This window comes from Balaenoptera physalus, assembly GCF_965194825.1.
Source record: "Balaenoptera physalus genome assembly, chromosome: 9".
NCBI classification, from domain to species: Eukaryota; Metazoa; Chordata; class Mammalia; order Artiodactyla; family Balaenopteridae; genus Balaenoptera; species Balaenoptera physalus.
In genome coordinates, this window is record NC_138888.1 from 109,645,546 (window position 1) to 109,662,488 (window position 16,943).

A 16,943-nucleotide genomic window follows, 5' to 3' on the forward strand; every position below is an offset into this window, starting at 1 on the left:
CCTGAGTAGCCCTGCAGAACGGGAGGCATGCAGCTCTTTCCATTAGCTCTTAGTCGTTCTTCTGGTTTACTTTAAATGAAGTACCTTTTTTCAGGACTCCTAGGCCCCTCGGTTGAGCATCATTTTTGTTCCAAGGTCTCTGAGTATCTCCACACCCCTGTAGGCCTGCTGAGCAACAACGAGGCACATTGGTCCTCGGAGGTCCTCTGTGTCTGCTGAGTCATGGGCAACACACTGCACTCTTTCTTGTGATATCTTGATTCACAGCACTCGCACAGGTTCAAGAGCAATGTTAAACAAGTTCCAACATGCCGTGGAAGTCGCTCTCATTCCCTAGTTTGAGCTGTACAGAGAGAAACAGTAAGCTTCTCCTTCCATTCAGGACCTCCTACCTGAAGTCACCCTGCCTCTTGAAGAAAGACGACCTTCTTTCTATTGCAACTAAAGCACAGTTTTTCCTGTAACACGGCAGGCTTTTGAAGCGGCACGGGTCCAGAGTCCTAGCCAGGGATTTCCTTGGTGAGGCCGTTCACTAGTTGCAGAACACCGTGCCTCGAGAAGTTGATTCAGGGAAGCAACAACTGTGTACTCTGTGTCTCATTTGACTTGTTAAAAACCACAGAGATGAATGCTGCCTGTGTCCATGGAAATGGGGTCATGAGGGTACTAGCCTTGCTTTCCGTTTGGAAACCTCCATTCTTGCTTCCGTGAAGCTCCCTGAAATTCTCTGCTGTTGACAGTCCTCTGGCCACTGTAGGCATGTGTCTGGGAAAAAAATGAGTTTTCTCTGGGTACACACGGAGCTTCATTGGCCGGGGTGGGGCTCTCCTTGCCATCCTCTAGAGCTAAAGGGAATCTCAACGTGAGTCCCTGCCTCGAGGTAAGGCCCTGAGTAGCCCTGCAGAAAGGGAGGCATGCAGCTCTTTCCATGAGCTCTTAGTGGAGGTCTGTTTTATTGAAAAGAATTACCCCTTTCAGGACTCCTACGCCCTTCGGGTGAGCATCATTTTGGTTCCAAGATCACTGACTCCCTCCACACCCCTGTGGGCCTGCTGAGCAGCATTGAGTCCCATACGTCCCACGGAGGCTCTCTGTGTCTGCAGAGTCTCGGGCAACACACTATACGTTACTTCAGGAGAGCTACATTTCCAGAGCACTCGAACAGCATCAGAACTACATTTCTAGGCAGTCCAACATGCCCTGGAAGTCTTCGACATTGCCCTCGTCAGAGCTGCCCAGAGAAAACACTCTGCTTAGAATTTATCGAGGACCTCGTACCTGAAGTCACTCTATTCAAGGAGAAATACAGCATCTTAACATGCTGTGTCGTTCACAGGGCAAGAAACGTGAGAACTTGCCTCGAGGTAAGGCCATGAAATGCTTTGCAGAAGCGGAGGCGTGTAGCAGTTTCCATGTGGCCGTAGACGCATATCTTCAGCATTTTAAAGCCAGTACGCTTTTCAGGACACCCAGGTGCCTCGCCTGGAAACCCTATTCCCTGCAAGAACACTGAGTACCCTCAGGCTCCCCTGGCCATTCTAAGCAACTTCCAGGCCAGGAGCTTTCAGACTCACAGTGTGTATGTCGAGTGTAGGGTAACACAGTGCACTCTTATTGGGACATCTTGATATAGCCAGCAATCGCCCAGGTTCACGAGCACCTTTAAGCAAGTTCCAATAGGCCGTGGAATTCGTTCTCATTCCCTAGTTTGAGCTGTACAGAGAGAAACAGTAAGCTTCTCCTTCCATTCAGGACCTCCTACCTGAAGTCACCCTGCCTCCTGAAGAAAGACGACCTCGTTTCTATTGAAACTAAAGCACAGTTTTTCCTGTAGCATGGCAGGCTTTTGAAGAGGCACGCGCCCAGAGGCCTAGCTACGGCTTTCCTTGGTGTGGCCGTGCACCAGATGCAGAACACCCTGCCTCGAGAAGTTGATTCAGGGAAGCAACAACTGTGTACTCTGTGTCTCATTTGACTTGTTAAAAACCACAGAGATGTATGCTGCCTGTGCCCATGGAAATGGGGGCATGATGGGACTAGCCTTGCTTTTCGTTTGGAAACCTCCATTCTAGCTTCCGTGAAGCTCCCTGAAATTCTCTGCTGTTGACAGGCCTCTGGCCACTGTAGGCATGTGTCTGGGAAGAAAATGAGTTTTCTCTGGCTACACACGGAACTTCATTGGCCGCGGTGGGGCGCACCTTGCCATGCTCTAGAGCTAAAGGGAATCTAAACGTGAGCCCTTGGCTCGAGGTAAGGCCCTGAGTAGCCCTGCAGAACGGGAGGCATGCAGCTCTTTCCATTAGCTCTTAGTCGTTCTTCTGGTTTACTTTAAATGAAGTACCTTTTTTCAGGACTCCTAGGCCCCTCGGTTGAGCATCATTTTTGTTCCAAGGTCTCTGAGTATCTCCACACCCCTGTAGGCCTGCTGAGCAACAACGAGGCACATTGGTCCTCGGAGGTCCTCTGTGTCTGCTGAGTCATGGGCAACACACTGCACTCTTTCTTGTGATATCTTGATTCACAACACTCGCACAGGTTCAAGAGCAATGTTAAACAAGTTCCAACATGCCGTGGAAGTCGCTCTCATTCCCTAGTTTGAGCTGTACAGAGAGAAACAGTAAGCTTCTCCTTCCATTCAGGACCTCCTACCTGAAGTCACCCTGCCTCTTGAAGAAAGACGACCTTCTTTCTATTGCAACTAAAGCACAGTTTTTCCTGTAACACGGCAGGCTTTTGAAGCGGCACGGGTCCAGAGTCCTAGCCAGGGATTTCCTTGGTGAGGCCGTTCACTAGTTGCAGAACACCGTGCCTCGAGAAGTTGATTCAGGGAAGCAACAACTGTGTACTCTGTGTCTCATTTGACTTGTTAAAAACCACAGAGATGAATGCTGCCTGTGTCCATGGAAATGGGGTCATGAGGGTACTAGCCTTGCTTTCCGTTTGGAAACCTCCATTCTTGCTTCCGTGAAGCTCCCTGAAATTCTCTGCTGTTGACAGTCCTCTGGCCACTGTAGGCATGTGTCTGGGAAAAAAATGAGTTTTCTCTGGGTACACACGGAGCTTCATTGGCCGGGGTGGGGCTCTCCTTGCCATCCTCTAGAGCTAAAGGGAATCTCAACGTGAGTCCCTGCCTCGAGGTAAGGCCCTGAGTAGCCCTGCAGAAAGGGAGGCATGCAGCTCTTTCCATGAGCTCTTAGTGGAGGTCTGTTTTATTGAAAAGAATTACCCCTTTCAGGACTCCTACGCCCTTCGGGTGAGCATCATTTTGGTTCCAAGATCACTGACTCCCTCCACACCCCTGTGGGCCTGCTGAGCAGCATTGAGTCCCATACGTCCCACGGAGGCTCTCTGTGTCTGCAGAGTCTCGGGCAACACACTATACGTTACTTCAGGAGAGCTACATTTCCAGAGCACTCGAACAGCATCAGAACTACATTTCTAGGCAGTCCAACATGCCCTGGAAGTCTTCGACATTGCCCTCGTCAGAGCTGCCCAGAGAAAACACTCTGCTTAGAATTTATCGAGGACCTCGTACCTGAAGTCACTCTATTCAAGGAGAAATACAGCATCTTAACATGCTGTGTCGTTCACAGGGCAAGAAACGTGAGAACTTGCCTCGAGGTAAGGCCATGAAATGCTTTGCAGAAGCGGAGGCGTGTAGCAGTTTCCATGTGGCCGTAGACGCATATCTTCAGCATTTTAAAGCCAGTACGCTTTTCAGGACACCCAGGTGCCTCGCCTGGAAACCCTATTCCCTGCAAGAACACTGAGTACCCTCAGGCTCCCCTGGCCCTTCTAAGCAATATCCAGGCCAGGAGCTTTCAGACTCACAGTGTGTATGTCGAGTGTAGGGTAACACAGTGCACTCTTATTGGGACATCTTGATATAGCCAGCAATCGCCCAGGTTCACGAGCACCTTTAAGCAAGTTCCAATAGGCCGTGGAATTCGTTCTCATTCCCTAGTTTGAGCTGTACAGAGAGAAACAGTAAGCTTCTCCTTCCATTCAGGACCTCCTACCTGAAGTCACCCTGGCTCCTGAAGAAAGACGACCTCGTTTCTATTGAAACTAAAGCACAGTTTTTCCTGTAGCACGGCAGGCTTTTGAAGAGGCACGGGCCCAGAGGCCTAGCTAGGGCTTTCCTTGGTGTGGCCGTTCACCAGATGCAGAACACACTGCCTCGAGAAGTTGATTCAGGGAAGCAACAACTGTGTACTCTGTGTCTGATTTGACTTGTTAAAAACCACAGAGATGTATGCTGCCTGTGCCCATGGAAATGGGGGCATGATGGGACTAGCCTTGCTTTTCGTTTGGAAACCTCCATTCTAGCTTCGGTGAAGCTCCCTGAAATTCTCTGCTGTTGACAGGCCTCTGGCCACTGTAGGCATGTTTCTGGGAAGAAAATGAGTTTTCTCTGGCTACACACGGAACTTCATTGGCCGGGGTGGGGCGCACCTTGCCATGCTCTAGAGCTAAAGGGAATCTAAACGTGAGCCCTTGGCTCGAGGTAAGGCCCTGAGTAGCCCTGCAGAACGGGAGGCATGCAGCTCTTTCCATTAGCTCTTCGTCGCTCTTCTGGTTTACTTTAAATGAAGTACCTTTTTTCAGGACTCCTAGGCCACTCGGTTGAGCATCATTTTTGTTCCAAGGGCTCTGAGTATCTCCACACCCCTGTAGGCCTGCTGAGCAACAACGAGGCACATTGGTCCTCGGAGGTCCTCTGTGTCTGCTGAGTCATGGGCAACACACTGCACTCTTTCTTGTGATATCTTGATTCACAGCACTCGCACAGGTTCAAGAGCAATGTTCAACAAGTTCCAACATGCCGTGGAAGTCGCTCTCATTCCCTAGTTTGAGCTGTACAGAGAGAAACAGTAAGCTTCTCCTTCCATTCAGGACCTCCTACCTGAAGTCACCCTGCCTCTTGAAGAAAGACGACCTTCTTTCTATTGCAACTAAAGCACAGTTTTTCCTGTAGCACGGCAGGCTTTTGAAGCGGCACGGGTCCAGAGTCCTAGCCAGGGATTTCCTTGGTGAGGCCGTTCACTAGTTGCAGAACACCGTGCCTCGAGAAGTTGATTCAGGGAAGCAACAACTGTGTACTCTGTGTCTCATTTGACTTGTTAAAAACCACAGAGATGAATGCTGCCTGTGCCCATGGAAATGGGGTCATGAGGGTACTAGCCTTGCTTTCCGTTTGGAAACCTCCATTCTTGCTTCCGTGAAGCTCCCTGAAATTCTCTGCTGTTGACAGTCCTCTGGCCACTGTAGGCATGTGTCTGGGAAAAAAATGAGTTTTCTCTGGGTACACACGGAGCTTCATTGGCCGGGGTGGGGCTCTCCTTGCCATCCTCTAGAGCTAAAGGGAATCTCAACGTGAGTCCCTGCCTCGAGGTAAGGCCCTGAGTAGCCCTGCAGAAAGGGAGGCATGCAGCTCTTTCCATGAGCTCTTAGTGGAGGTCTGTTTTATTTAAAAGAATTACCCCTTTCAGGACTCCTACGCCCTTCGGGTGAGCATCATTTTGGTTCCAAGATCACTGACTCCCTCCACACCCCTGTGGGCCTGCTGAGCAGCATTGAGTCCCATACGTCCCACGGAGGCTCTCTGTGTCTGCAGAGTCTCGGGCAACACACTATACGTTACTTCAGGAGAGCTACATTTCCAGAGCACTCGAACAGCATCAAAACTACATTTCTAGGCAGTCCAACATGCCCTGGAAGTCTTCGACATTGCCCTCGTCAGAGCTGCCCAGAGAAAACACTCTGCTTAGAATTTATCGAGGACCTCGTACCTGAAGTCACTCTATTCAAGGAGAAATACAGCATCTTAACATGCTGTGTCGTTCACAAGGCAAGAAACGTGAGAACTTGCCTCGAGGTAAGGCCATGAAATGCTTTGCAGAAGCGGAGGCGTGTAGCAGTTTCCATGTGGCCGTAGACGCATATCTTCAGCATTTTAAAGCCAGTACGCTTTTCAGGACACCCAGGTGCCTCGCCTGGAAACCCTATTCCCTGCAAGAACACTGAGTACCCTCAGGCTCCCCTGGCCCTTCTAAGCAATATCCAGGCCAGGAGCTTTCAGACTCACAGTGTGTATGTCGAGTGTAGGGTAACACAGTGCACTCTTATTGGGACATCTTGATATAGCCAGCAATCGCCCAGGTTCACGAGCACCTTTAAGCAAGTTCCAATAGGCCGTGGAATTCGTTCTCATTCCCTAGTTTGAGCTGTACAGAGAGAAACAGTAAGCTTCTCCTTCCATTCAGGACCTCCTACCTGAAGTCACCCTGGCTCCTGAAGAAAGACGACCTCGTTTCTATTGAAACTAAAGCACAGTTTTTCCTGTAGCACGGCAGGCTTTTGAAGAGGCACGGGCCCAGAGGCCTAGCTAGGGCTTTCCTTGGTGTGGCCGTTCACCAGATGCAGAACACACTGCCTCGAGAAGTTGATTCAGGGAAGCAACAACTGTGTACTCTGTGTCTCATTTGACTTGTTAAAAACCACAGAGATGTATGCTGCCTGTGCCCATGGAAATGGGGGCATGATGGGACTAGCCTTGATTTTCGTTTGGAAACCTCCATTCTAGCTTCGGTGAAGCTCCCTGAAATTCTCTGCTGTTGACAGGCCTCTGGCCACTGTAGGCATGTGTCTGGGAAGAAAATGAGTTTTCTCTGGCTACACACGGAACTTCATTGGCCGGGGTGGGGCGCACCTTGCCATGCTCTAGAGCTAAAGGGAATCTAAACGTGAGCCCTTGGCTCGAGGTAAGGCCCTGAGTAGCCCTGCAGAACGGGAGGCATGCAGCTCTTTCCATTAGCTCTTAGTCGCTCTTCTGGTTTACTTTAAATGAAGTACCTTTTTTCAGGACTCCTAGGCCCCTCGGTTGAGCATCATTTTTGTTCCAAGGTCTCTGAGTATCTCCACACCCCTGTAGGCCTGCTGAGCAACAACGAGCCACATTGGTCCTCGGAGGTCCTCTGTGTCTGCTGAGTCATGGGCAACACACTGCACTCTTTCTTGTGATATCTTGATTCACAGCACTCGCACAGGTTCAAGAGCAATGTTCAACAAGTTCCAACATGCCGTGGAAGTCGCTCTCATTCCCTAGTTTGAGCTGTACAGAGAGAAACAGTAAGCTTCTCCTTCCATTCAGGACCTCCTACCTGAAGTCACCCTGCCTCTTGAAGAAAGACGACCTTCTTTCTATTGCAACTAAAGCACAGTTTTTCCTGTAGCACGGCAGGCTTTTGAAGCGGCACGGGTCCAGAGTCCTAGCCAGGGATTTCCTTGGTGAGGCCGTTCACTAGTTGCAGAACACCGTGCCTCGAGAAGTTGATTCAGGGAAGCAACAACTGTGTACTCTGTGTCTCATTTGACTTGTTAAAAACCACAGAGATGAATGCTGCCTGTGCCCATGGAAATGGGGTCATGAGGGTACTAGCCTTGCTTTCCGTTTGGAAACCTCCATTCTTGCTTCCGTGAAGCTCCCTGAAATTCTCTGCTGTTGACAGTCCTCTGGCTACTGTAGGCATGTGTCTGGGAAAAAAATGAGTTTTCTCTGGGTACACACGGAGCTTCATTGGCCGGGGTGGGGCTCTCCTTGCCATCCTCTAGAGCTAAAGGGAATCTCAACGTGAGTCCCTGCCTCGAGGTAAGGCCCTGAGTAGCCCTGCAGAAAGGGAGGCATGCAGCTCTTTCCATGAGCTCTTAGTGGAGGTCTGTTTTATTGAAAAGAATTACCCCTTTCAGGACTCCTACGCCCTTCGGGTGAGCATCATTTTGGTTCCAAGATCACTGACTCCCTCCACACCCCTGTGGGCCTGCTGATCAGCATTGAGTCCCATACGTCCCACGGAGGCTCTCTGTGTCTGCAGAGTCTCGGGCAACACACTATACGTTACTTCAGGAGAGCTACATTTCCAGAGCACTCGAACAGCATCAGAACTACATTTCTAGGCAGTCCAACATGCCCTGGAAGTCTTCGACATTGCCCTCGTCAGAGCTGCCCAGAGAAAACACTCTGCTTAGAATTTATCGAGGACCTCGTACCTGAAGTCACTCTATTCAAGGAGAAATACAGCATCTTAACATGCTGTGTCGTTCACAGGGCAAGAAACGTGAGAACTTGCCTCGAGGTAAGGCCATGAAATGCTTTGCAGAAGCGGAGGCGTGTAGCAGTTTCCATGTGGCCGTAGACGCATATCTTCAGCATTTTAAAGCCAGTACGCTTTTCAGGACACCCAGGTGCCTCGCCTGGAAACCCTATTCCCTGCAAGAACACTGAGTACCCTCAGGCTCCCCTGGCCCTTCTAAGCAATATCCAGGCCAGGAGCTTTCAGACTCACAGTGTGTATGTCGAGTGTAGGGTAACACAGCGCACTCTTATTGGGACATCTTGATATAGCCAGCAATCGCCCAGGTTCACGAGCACCTTTAAGCAAGTTCCAATAGGCCGTGGAATTCGTTCTCATTCCCTAGTTTGAGCTGTACAGAGAGAAACAGTAAGCTTCTCCTTCCATTCAGGACCTCCTACCTGAAGTCACCCTGCCTCCTGAAGAAAGACGACCTCGTTTCTATTGAAACTAAAGCACAGTTTTTCCTGTAGCACGGCAGGCTTTTGAAGAGGCACGGGCCCAGAGGCCTAGCTAGGGCTTTCCTTGGTGAGGCCGTTCACCAGATGCAGAACACCCTGCCTCGAGAAGTTGATTCAGGGAAGCAACAACTGTGTACTCTGTGTCTGATTTGACTTGTTAAAAACCACAGAGATGTATGCTGCCTGTGCCCATTGAAATGGGGGCATGATGGGACTAGCCTTGCTTTTCGTTTGGAAACCTCCATTCTAGCTTCCGTGAAGCTCCCTGAAATTCTCTGCTGTTGACAGGCCTCTGGCCATTGTAGGCATGTGTCTGGGAAGAAATTGAGTTTTCTCTGGCTACACACGGAACTTCATTGGCCGGGGTGGGGCGCACCTTGCCATGCTCTAGAGCTAAAGGGAATCTAAACGTGAGCCCTTGGCTCGAGGTAAGGCCCTGAGTAGCCCTGCAGAAAGGGAGGCATGCAACTCTTTCCATTAGCTCTTAGTCCCTCTTCTGGTTTACTTTAAATGAAGTACCTTTTTTCAGGACTCCTAGGCCCCTCGGTTGAGCATCATTTTTGTTCCAAGGTCTCTGAGTATCTCCACACCCCTGTAGGCCTGCTGAGCAACAACGAGGCACATTGGTCCTCGGAGGTCCTCTGTGTCTGCTGAGTCATGGGCAACACACTGCACTCTTTCTTGTGATATCTTGATTCACAGCACTCTCACAGGTTCAAGAGCAATGTTCAACAATTTCCAACATGCCGTGGAAGTCGCTCTCATTCCCTAGTTTGAGCTGTACAGAGAGAAACAGTAAGCTTCTCCTTCCATTCAGGACCTCCTACCTGAAGTCACCCTGCCTCTTGAAGAAAGACGACCTTCTTTGTATTGCAACTAAAGCACAGTTTTTCCTGTAGCACGGCAGGCTTTTGAAGCGGCACGGGTCCAGAGTCCTAGCCAGGGATTTCCTTGGTGAGGCCGTTCACTAGTTGCAGAACACCGTGCCTCGAGAAGTTGATTCAGGGAAGCAACAACTGTGTACTCTGTGTCTCATTTGACTTGTTAAAAACCACAGAGATGAATGCTGCCTGTGCCCATGGAAATGGGGTCATGAGGGTACTAGCCTTGCTTTCCGTTTGGAAACCTCCATTCTTGCTTCCGTGAAGCTCCCTGAAATTCTCTGCTGTTGACAGTCCTCTGGCCACTGTAGGCATGTGTCTGGGAAAAAAATGAGTTTTCTCTGGGTACACACGGAGCTTCATTGGCCGGGGTGGGGCTTTCCTTGCCATCCTCTAGTGCTATAGGGAATCTCAACGTGAGTCCCTGCCTCGAGGTAAGGCCCTGAGTAGCCCTGCAGAAAGGGAGGCATGCAGCTCTTTCCATGAGCTATTAGTGGAGGTCTGTTTTATTTAAAAGAATTACCCCTTTCAGGACTCCTACGCCCTTCGGGTGAGCATCATTTTGGTTCCAAGATCACTGACTCCCTCCACACCCCTTTGGGCCTGCTGAGCAGCATTGAGTCCCATACGTCCCACGGAGGCTCTCTCTGTCTGCAGAGTCTCGGGCAACACACTATACGTTACTTCAGGATAGCTACATTTCGAGAGCACTCGAAAAGCATCAAAACTACATTTCTAGGCAGTCCAACATGCCCTGGAAGTCTTCGACATTGCCCTCGTCAGAGCTGCCCAGAGAAAACACTCTGCTTAGAATTTATCGAGGACCTCGTACCTGAAGTCACTCTATTCAAGGAGAAATACAGCATCTTAACATGCTGTGTCGTTCACAGGGCAAGCAACGTGAGAACTTGCCTCAAGGTAAGGCCATGAAATGCTATGCCGAAGCGGAGGCGTGTAGCAGTTTCCATGTGGCCGTAGACGCATATCTTCAGCATTTTAAAGCCAGTACGCTTTTCAGGACACCCAGGTGCCTCGCCTGGAAACCCTATTCCCTGCAAGAACACTGAGTACCCTCAGGCTCCCCTGGCCCTTCTAAGCAAATCCAGGCCAAGAGCTTTCAGACTCAGAGTGTGTATGTCGAGTGTAGGGTAACACAGTGCACTCTTATTGGGACATCTTGATATAGCCAGCAATCGCCCAGGTTCACGAGCACCTTTAAGCAAGTTCCAATAGTCCGTGGAATTCGTTCTCATTCCCTAGTTTGAGCTGTACAGAGAGAAACAGTAAGCTTCTCCTTCCATTCAGGACCTCCTACCTGAAGTCACCCTGCCTCCTGAAGAAAGACGACCTCGTTTCTATTGAAACTAAAGCACAGTTTTTCCTGTAGCACGGCAGGCTTTTGAAGAGGCACGGGCCCAGAGCCCTAGCTAGGGCTTTCCTTGGTGAGGCCGTTCACCAGATGCAGAACACCCTGCCTCGAGAAGTTGATTCAGGGAAGCAACAACTGTGTACTCTGTGTCTGATTTGACTTGTTAAAAACCACAGAGATGTATGCTGCCTGTGCCCATGGAAATGGGGGCATGATGGGACTAGCCTTGCTTTTCGTTTGGAAACCTCCATTCTAGCTTCGGTGAAGCTCCCTGAAATTCTCTGCTGTTGACAGGCCTCTGGCCACTGTAGGCATGTGTCTGGGAAGAAAATGAGTTTTCTCTGGCTACACACGGAACTTCATTGGCCGCGGTGGGGCGCACCTTGCCATGCTCTAGAGCTAAAGGGAATCTCAACGTGAGCCCTTGGCTCGAGGTAAGGCCCTGAGTAGCCCTGCAGAACGGGAGGCATGCAGCTCTTTCCATTAGCTCTTAGTCGCTCTTCTGGTTCACTTTAAATGAAGTACCTTTTTTCAGGACTCCTAGGCCCCTCGGTTGAGCATCATTTTTGTTCCAAGGTCTCTGAGTATCTCCACACCCCTGTAGGCCTGCTGAGCAACAACGAGGCACATTGGTCCTCGGAGGTCCTCTGTGTCTGCTGAGTCATGGGCAACACACTGCACTCTTTCTTGTGATATCTTGATTCACAGCACTCGCACAAGTTCAAGAGCAATGTTCAACAAGTTCCAACATGCCGTGGAAGTCGCTCTCATTCCCTAGTTTGAGCTGTACAGAGAGAAACAGTAAGCTTCTCCTTCCATTCAGGACCTCCTACCTGAAGTCACCCTGCCTCTTGAAGAAAGACGACCTTCTTTGTATTGCAACTAAAGCACAGTTTTTCCTGTAGCACGGCAGGCTTTTGAAGCGGCACGGGTCCAGAGTCCTAGCCAGGGATTTCCTTGGTGAGGCCGTTCACTAGTTGCAGAACACCGTGCCTCGAGAAGTTGATTCAGGGAAGCAACAACTGTGTACTCTGTGTCTCATTTGACTTGTTAAAAACCACAGAGATGAATGCTGCCTGTGCCCATGGAAATGGGGTCATGAGGGTACTAGCCTTGCTTTCCGTTTGGAAACCTCCATTCTTGCTTCCGTGAAGCTCCCTGAAATTCTCTGCTGTTGACAGTCCTCTGGCCACTGTAGGCATGTGTCTGGGAAAAAAATGAGTTTTCTCTGGGTACACACGGAGCTTCATTGGCCGGGGTGGGGCTCTCCTTGCCATCCTCTAGAGCTAAAGGGAATCTCAACGTGAGTCCCTGCCTCGAGGTAAGGCCCTGAGTAGCCCTGCAGAAAGGGAGGCATGCAGCTCTTTCCATGAGCTCTTAGTGGAGGTCTGTTTTATTGAAAAGAATTACCCCTTTCAGGACTCCTACGCCCTTCGGGTGAGCATCATTTTGGTTCCAAGATCACTGACTCCCTCCACACCCCTGTGGGCCTGCTGAGCAGCATTGAGTCCCATACGTCCCACGGAGGCTCTCTGTGTCTGCAGAGTCTCGGGCAACACACTATACGTTACTTCAGGAGAGCTACATTTCCAGAGCACTCGAACAGCATCAGAACTACATTTCTAGGCAGTCCAACATGCCCTGGAAGTCTTCGACATTGCCCTCGTCAGAGCTGCCCAGAGAAAACACTCTGCTTAGAATTTATCGAGGACCTCGTACCTGAAGTCACTCTATTCAAGGAGAAATACAGCATCTTAACATGCTGTGTCGTTCACAGGGCAAGAAACGTGAGAACTTGCCTCGAGGTAAGGCCATGAAATGCTTTGCAGAAGCGGAGGCGTGTAGCAGTTTCCATGTGGCCGTAGACGCATATCTTCAGCATTTTAAAGCCAGTACGCTTTTCAGGACACCCAGGTGCCTCGCCTGGAAACCCTATTCCCTGCAAGAACACTGAGTACCCTCAGGCTCCCCTGGCCCTTCTAAGCAATATCCAGGCCAGGAGCTTTCAGACTCACAGTGTGTATGTCGAGTGTAGGGTAACACAGCGCACTCTTATTGGGACATCTTGATATAGCCAGCAATCGCCCAGGTTCACGAGCACCTTTAAGCAAGTTCCAATAGGCCGTGGAATTCGTTCTCATTCCCTAGTTTGAGCTGTACAGAGAGAAACAGTAAGCTTCTCCTTCCATTCAGGACCTCCTACCTGAAGTCACCCTGCCTCCTGAAGAAAGACGACCTCGTTTCTATTGAAACTAAAGCACAGTTTTTCCTGTAGCACGGCAGGCTTTTGAAGAGGCACGGGCCCAGAGGCCTAGCTAGGGCTTTCCTTGGTGAGGCCGTTCACCAGATGCAGAACACCCTGCCTCGAGAAGTTGATTCAGGGAAGCAACAACTGTGTACTCTGTGTCTGATTTGACTTGTTAAAAACCACAGAGATGTATGCTGCCTGTGCCCATTGAAATGGGGGCATGATGGGACTAGCCTTGCTTTTCGTTTGGAAACCTCCATTCTAGCTTCCGTGAAGCTCCCTGAAATTCTCTGCTGTTGACAGGCCTCTGGCCACTGTAGGCATGTGTCTGGGAAGAAATTGAGTTTTCTCTGGCTACACACGGAACTTCATTGGCCGGGGTGGGGCGCACCTTGCCATGCTCTAGAGCTAAAGGGAATCTAAACGTGAGCCCTTGGCTCGAGGTAAGGCCCTGAGTAGCCCTGCAGAAAGGGAGGCATGCAACTCTTTCCATTAGCTCTTAGTCCCTCTTCTGGTTTACTTTAAATGAAGTACCTTTTTTCAGGACTCCTAGGCCCCTCGGTTGAGCATCATTTTTGTTCCAAGGTCTCTGAGTATCTCCACACCCCTGTAGGCCTGCTGAGCAACAACGAGGCACATTGGTCCTCGGAGGTCCTCTGTGTCTGCTGAGTCATGGGCAACACACTGCACTCTTTCTTGTGATATCTTGATTCACAGCACTCTCACAGGTTCAAGAGCAATGTTCAACAATTTCCAACATGCCGTGGAAGTCGCTCTCATTCCCTAGTTTGAGCTGTACAGAGAGAAACAGTAAGCTTCTCCTTCCATTCAGGACCTCCTACCTGAAGTCACCCTGCCTCTTGAAGAAAGACGACCTTCTTTCTATTGCAACTAAAGCACAGTTTTTCCTGTAGCACGGCAGGCTTTTGAAGCGGCACGGGTCCAGAGTCCTAGCCAGGGATTTCCTTGGTGAGGCCGTTCACTAGTTGCAGAACACCGTTCCTCGAGAAGTTGATTCAGGGAAGCAACAACTGTGTACTCTGTGTCTCATTTGACTTGTTAAAAACCACAGAGATGAATGCTGCCTGTGCCCATGGAAATGGGGTCATGAGGGTACTAGCCTTGCTTTCCGTTTGGAAACCTCCATTCTTGCTTCCGTGAAGCTCCCTGAAATTCTCTGCTGTTGACAGTCCTCTGGCCACTGTAGGCATGTGTCTGGGAAAAAAATGAGTTTTCTCTGGGTACACACGGAGCTTCATTGGCCGGGGTGGGGCTTTCCTTGCCATCCTCTAGTGCTATAGGGAATCTCAACGTGAGTCCCTGCCTCGAGGTAAGGCCCTGAGTAGCCCTGCAGAAAGGGAGGCATGCAGCTCTTTCCATGAGCTATTAGTGGAGGTCTGTTTTATTTAAAAGAATTACCCCTTTCAGGACTCCTACGCCCTTCGGGTGAGCATCATTTTGGTTCCAAGATCACTGACTCCCTCCACACCCCTTTGGGCCTGCTGAGCAGCATTGAGTCCCATACGTCCCACGGAGGCTCTCTCTGTCTGCAGAGTCTCGGGCAACACACTATACGTTACTTCAGGATAGCTACATTTCGAGAGCACTCGAAAAGCATCAAAACTACATTTCTAGGCAGTCCAACATGCCCTGGAAGTCTTCGACATTGCCCTCGTCAGAGCTGCCCAGAGAAAACACTCTGCTTAGAATTTATCGAGGACCTCGTACCTGAAGTCACTCTATTCAAGGATAAATACAGCATCTTAACATGCTGTGTCGTTCACAGGGCAAGCAACGTGAGAACTTGCCTCAAGGTAAGGCCATGAAATGCTATGCCGAAGCGGAGGCGTGTAGCAGTTTCCATGTGGCCGTAGACGCATATCTTCAGCATTTTAAAGCCAGTACGCTTTTCAGGACACCCAGGTGCCTCGCCTGGAAACCCTATTCCCTGCAAGAACACTGAGTACCCTCAGGCTCCCCTGGCCCTTCTAAGCAATATCCAGGCCAGGAGCTTTCAGACTCACAGTGTGTATGTCGAGTGTAGGGTAACACAGTGCACTGTTATTGGGACATCTTGATATAGCCAGCAATCGCCCAGGTTCACGAGCACCTTTAAGCAAGTTCCAATAGTCCGTGGAATTCGTTCTCATTCCCTAGTTTGAGCTGTACAGAGAGAAACAGTAAGCTTCTCCTTCCATTCAGGACCTCCTACCTGAAGTCACCCTGCCTCCTGAAGAAAGACGACCTCGTTTCTCTTGAAACTAAAGCACAGTTTTTCCGGTAGCACGGCAGGCTTTTGAAGAGGCACGGGCCCAGAGGCCTAGCTAGGGCTTTCCTTGGTGAGGCCGTTCACCAGATGCAGAACACCCTGCCTCGAGAAGTTGATTCAGGGAAGCAACAACTGTGTACTCTGTGTCTGATTTGACTTGTTAAAAACCACAGAGATGTATGCTGCCTGTGCCCATGGAAATGGGGGCATGATGGGACTAGCCTTGCTTTTCGTTTGGAAACCTCCATTCTAGCTTCGGTGAAGCTCCCTGAAATTCTCTGCTGTTGACAGGCCTCTGGCCACTGTAGGCATGTGTCTGGGAAGAAAATGAGTTTTCTCTGGCTACACACGGAACTTCATTGGCCGGGGTGGGGCGCACCTTGCCATGCTCTAGAGCTAAAGGGAATCTAAACGTGAGCCCTTGGCTCGAGGTAAGGCCCTGAGTAGCCCTGCAGAACGGGAGGCATGCAGCTCTTTCCATTAGCTCTTCGTCGCTCTTCTGGTTTACTTTAAATGAAGTACCTTTTTTCAGGACTCCTAGGCCCCTCGGTTGAGCATCATTTTTGTTCCAAGGGCTCTGAGTATCTCCACACCCCTGTAGGCGTGCTGAGCAACAACGAGGCACATTGGTCCTCGGAGGTCCTCTGTGTCTGCTGAGTCATGGGCAACACACTGCACTCTTTCTTGTGATATCTTGATTCACAGCACTCGCACAGGTTCAAGAGCAATGTTCAACAAGTTCCAACATGCCGTGGAAGTCGCTCTCATTCCCTAGTTTGAGCTGTACAGAGAGAAACAGTAAGCTTCTCCTTCCATTCAGGACCTCCTACCTGAAGTCACCCTGCCTCTTGAAGAAAGACGACCTTCTTTCTATTGCAACTAAAGCACAGTTTTTCCTGTAGCACGGCAGGCTTTTGAAGCGGCACGGGTCCAGAGTCCTAGCCAGGGATTTCCTTGGTGAGGCCGTTCACTAGTTGCAGAACACCGTGTCTCGAGAAGTTGATTCAGGGAAGCAACAACTGTGTACTCTGTGTCTCATTTGACTTGTTAAAAACCACAGAGATGAATGCTGCCTGTGCCCATGGAAATGGGGTCATGAGGGTACTAGCCTTGCTTTCCGTTTGGAAACCTCCATTCTTGCTTCCGTGAAGCTCCCTGAAATTCTCTGCTGTTGACAGTCCTCTGGCCACTGTAGGCATGTGTCTGAGAAAAAAATGAGTTTTCTCTGGGTACAGACGGAGCTTCATTGGCCGGGGTGGGGCTCTCCTTGCCATCCTCTAGAGCTAAAGGGAATCTCAACGTGAGTCCCTGCCTCGAGGTAAGGCCCTGAGTAGCCCTGCAGAAAGGGAGGCATGCAGCTCTTTCCATGAGCTCTTAGTGGAGGTCTGTTTTATTGAAAAGAATTACCCCTTTCAGGACTCCTACGCCCTTCGGGTGAGCATCATTTTGGTTCCAAGATCACTGACTCCCTCCACACCCCTGTGGGCCTGCTGAGCAGCATTGAGTCCCATACGTCCCACGGAGGCTCTCTGTGTCTGCAGAGTCTCGGGCAACACACTATACGTTACTTCAGGAGAGCTACA